At 40.5% G+C, this 4432-nt stretch overlaps 1 protein-coding gene and 1 long non-coding RNA gene across 2 annotated transcripts in view; one reads left to right on the forward strand and one right to left on the reverse strand.

Moving 5' to 3' along the window:
• Nucleotides 1-4229, reverse strand: part of LOC140330525 (uncharacterized) — a 104094-nt gene extending 99865 nt beyond the window's left edge. The window contains exon 1 of the long non-coding RNA XR_011920755.1: nucleotides 3959-4229. This is a non-coding gene — a long non-coding RNA (uncharacterized lncRNA). The remainder of the gene's footprint in view (nucleotides 1-3958) is intronic.
• SNTB1 (syntrophin beta 1) overlaps nucleotides 1-4432 on the forward strand; it is a 112686-nt gene that overhangs the window by 38904 nt on the left and 69350 nt on the right. The window lies entirely within an intron of this gene.

The raw sequence follows: 4432 nt of genomic DNA on the forward strand, positions 1-4432 counted from the left end.
TCTCTTGCAGAATATCATATGCAAATTTGGCTGCACTGGATGGTATACAAACCAAAAAGAAAATCTGAGCATATGGTTTTATGACAGTTGAATTGTTTATTGGATCTATTGTAGTTATGCAAGCCTGCAACCCGTCAGAGTTTTCTTATGGTCCCAATTACCAAGCCTCAGTGCTGTCACATGAGTGTAGGTGTATATGCTAGTCATTGTGATTGCCGGTGACTTTTGCAGGGGCAGAGGCTGGTGTATAAGTGATAGGGATCAGCTGTATAGTTATAGACTCCTAAGAGTGCCTTAGGTAAGGGTGGGGTTGGAATTTTTTTTTATTTCTAACAGTTGTAAAGTGTAACTTGACTTTTGTTGTTATTACCCTCTAGGTAAACTAGACACATTGCAAGGAGTTTACTAAACTTGTTTTGCAGTTTCTTAACTTTGTTGCTTCTTTCACTTTTTCCTTTTTTAAAAGGAAAAAGTGATTTTTTTGCACTTTGATTAGTTGTGAATTGATCGGATGTTTTGATTGGAAGTACAAAACTTTGTATTGTGTACACAATAGGACTGGTTTATTAAAACTCTCCAAGGCTGGAGAAGATAAACTTTCATCAGTGAACCTGGGTGATCCAGCAAACCTGGAATTGATTGCTTAACCCCCCTGGAGGTAACCCCGAGTTTGACTCAGGGTAGGAAAAAGTTGCTAAAAGTGGTAACCCCGAGTCACACTCAGGGTAGGTAATCCTATGGGAAGTAATAGTAAATAGAGCCTTACCTGATCTGCCGGCGCCCCGCGTCGTTCATCGCCACAATCTCCATCTTCTTCTCTCTTCCTCCGGCCAGCTTCTGCATCCGATGAGTCACCGGGGAGTTCCCGGTGACGTTGGTGCGTGTGTACGTTGCTGGTGGGGCGGGAAATTCAAAATCTTTTTGTATTGCATTCAATATAAAAAAACTATTGAATGCAATACATTGGATTTATATATGTAAAAGCAGTACATTGTTTTCAAGAACATTTATTTTATAGTATATATATTAGTATGAGTATAATATGTATTTTTTAAAAATATATAGACTTTATAATTCATTCAATTTATTATTTTTACATGATTTTGTGTTTCAAACTTTATTATACTCATACTATTATATTATACTGTAAAATATATTTTCATGAAAAACAATGTACCACTTTTAGACATATAAAACCGGAAATAAATGAACCGCTAGGGAGGTTAAAAGTAATGTAATATTTGCTAGGAAATGTTTTCAATCCTGGACTAGATCCATTGCAAGTTTGCTGGATCATCTAACCTCACTTATGAAAGTATATCCTCTCCAGCCTTGGAGAGCTTTAATAAATCTGGCCCAATAAATCCTGTGCATCACACTTTATTAATGTAATTGGGCAGTATGTTACATATGAGTGTGCAGTGTTTTGGAGCATCGGACCGATCAATTTCCAATGAAAACATTGGATCAGTTGGCTTCATGTACATTTAGGACCTTTACATTTTCCCACCAACAATGAAACCAATTTTGCAGGAGACATCTGAAATTGTACGTGCATTTCAAAGGTGTTCATGCTACATCAGCCTTTATTGTTATAGTTTTGCTGCACAGCGAAAGTCTATTTAGTGGCCTGATTGGGTTTTTCGGGGGCTGTAAGAGGGTGCAATTAAATGCTTCACACCAATGGAAGTTCTCAGTCAATGATATATTCTAGCCCATGGCTGATCCTAGGTATGGTAATACCTTAGTAAATGAGTATATAGCTGTATCCATTATTCACATAAGAAGAAGTATGACTGCAGTGGATGTGCAGAAGTTTTCCAAAAGTCTATGTATGACTATGCGCAGTAGTGGAACAACGACAACAATGACAGCTCGGAAACTTGAGCCTTCATAAACAAACTCTCAGCTCCCATACATCTATTATAACCGGTTCCCTTTGACATTGTCTCTTTCAGTATTACAATCCAAAGCTGCCGGTAACATTTTTTCCCCCTGGCAATTATACTTTGTTTATTCTCTATGAGACTTTGTATTGTCATGCCAGCTTTCTGCCATTTATAATGAGGTGACTGCTGGAAGAATGAGCCATTGTCCTCATCTATATTCACTGCGAGCCAAATGGTCCTATTGTATCCGTGACCTGCTACTGAGGCCCAGATAACCACAACCAGTTCACTCTTCAGGCTGGAGGAATCTTGCTTAGCTTTGATTATTCTTCTCTGTACAATGTATTATTTCTTCTAGCATCAGAACAGTAAATGTACACTTAGATATTTACGAATAACAATGGAATACACATGCATGATCACACCAGCCAAGGGTGCGTGTTCATTGCCATGGTTTATCCGCGTCTATTGCAGTTTATGATACTTAGCACTTTACCGAACAAAATTCCATCCATCTGCTTTGTAACCTCCCAATAACTTTGACCTAATGGTCACCTGTGGCTCGTGCAACTGCAAATGAAGGAATATACAAGTACATTTATTCAATGGTTACCAGAACAGACATAAAGGGGAAATCTTTCAGTGGAGTCTGTTGACAGCTGTCCTAGGTAGATTTTATTTGGAGATATTGATTCTCACTTTTCTTTGCATCTACAGGACTGGAAGTGATAACATTTTCCCAATGGGAAACAGATGGACAAAAAAAAACAAACAAATTAACTCCAAAAAACCAGACTTCCAATAACACCACTACCACCACCTGAGATCACCTAACCGCTAGAGAAAGGACTTTTAATGACCCTGTGCTTTTCCTATAATAGGCATAATAACAGGATCCCTTTTAAGCAAACACCATAAGGGAGTCAGTATTTACCTTGTCCATCCTCTCCTGGCCTTCCCTGATCTGCTAGCAAAACCCTCACCCTTCTATTTAATGGGCTCACCATAGGAACATACACTGCCTGTCCAAAAAATGTCACACACTCTAATATCGGACTGCCTTTAGCTTTTATTATGGCACCCATTTGCCTTGGTATCATTACAATAGGCCCATGCAATGTCAGCAATTTTTTTGCCAATATCTTGTTTTGATGATGAGAAAGTTGGACCATAAAGTATTCTTCACCACTTCCCAAAGATTCTCAGTGGGGTTAAGATCTGGACTGTGGTAGCCAATCCATGCATGAAAATGGTGTCTCCCTGAACTGATCTGGACCAACTAACCAATCTGAGCTTTCTGATTCTTGCCCTGCAATCAGGGTATTCAGCTGACCTGGGCACATAGCATTGCAGATCATAACACTGCTCCACAGGCACCCCAGATCTCAACATTGCACCTACAGGCACCTCAGGTCAAATCATTGCACCCATAGGCACCCCAGATCCTAACTTCCCCCACAGGTACCCCAGATCATAACATTAGACTATGGGAACCCCAGCCATAACACTGCCACCACAGGCACCCCAGATCATATCACTGCCCCCGCAGGTACTCCATATCATAACATTAGCCCTATAGGAACACCAAGCATACCACTGCCACCACAGGCACCCCAGATCATATAACTGCCCCCACAGGCACCTCAAATCACAACACTGGACCTGCAGGCACCTCAGGTCATATCACTGCCCCACTGGCACTCCAGATCACAACATTGCACCTACAGGCACCCCAGATCTTAACTTTCCCCATAGGTACCCCAGATCATAACATTAGCCCTATAGGAAACCCAGATCATAACACTGCACCCACAAACACCCCAGATTATACCATTGGCCCTATAGGCACTGCAGATTATAACACTGCTTATACAAGTGCCCCAGATCATGACCTCCACCACAAGCTTTGGATCTTGTCTTTGGCCAGACAGTGTATTAAAAATTAAGTGATACCACTTCTGTAAAGCATAACCAAGATTAGCTACTACAAAAATAGCCTGAGGATTCATAGTAAATCATTCCCTTGGATAAAACAAAACAAGTGACACATCAGTTTTGGGTTCACTTACCCTTTAAATGATGACAGGATGGTTATGTACCATTATCTCGGATTGTTCTGAGCCTCAGGAATTGTCAGTTTGTCTTCCGCAAGCTGAGCTAACGTCTTCCCCTCTGATCTGGTTGAGCTTTCCAGCTCCATTTTAAATCATCACAGCTTGCCCAGACGCCAAATGTAAAGGTGGAAGAGCTGGCCTCTTTTCTGGTGCTTTGATGGAAAAACATATCTATAAAAATAGCCTACAAAGCAGCAAGGACAAGAAATAGTGCAAACTAGGAGCAGCACCAACTATAAAGCAGCACAGAGGAAAAATAAAAAGAAGGCTGCGATATCAAGTATGACGGATGGAATTGGGGATTTTATTAACTCCTAAATGACTGTAAAGCATATTGCCAGTTATGGAAACTTGATGGGTGCAGATACCTCCATCAATAGGGATGGGTGAACTTATCCACATGTTTGGCAAAAGTCTTAAAATCGCCAA

Source organism: Pyxicephalus adspersus, chromosome 5 (assembly GCF_032062135.1).
Source record: "Pyxicephalus adspersus chromosome 5, UCB_Pads_2.0, whole genome shotgun sequence".
NCBI classification, from domain to species: domain Eukaryota; kingdom Metazoa; phylum Chordata; class Amphibia; order Anura; family Pyxicephalidae; genus Pyxicephalus; species Pyxicephalus adspersus.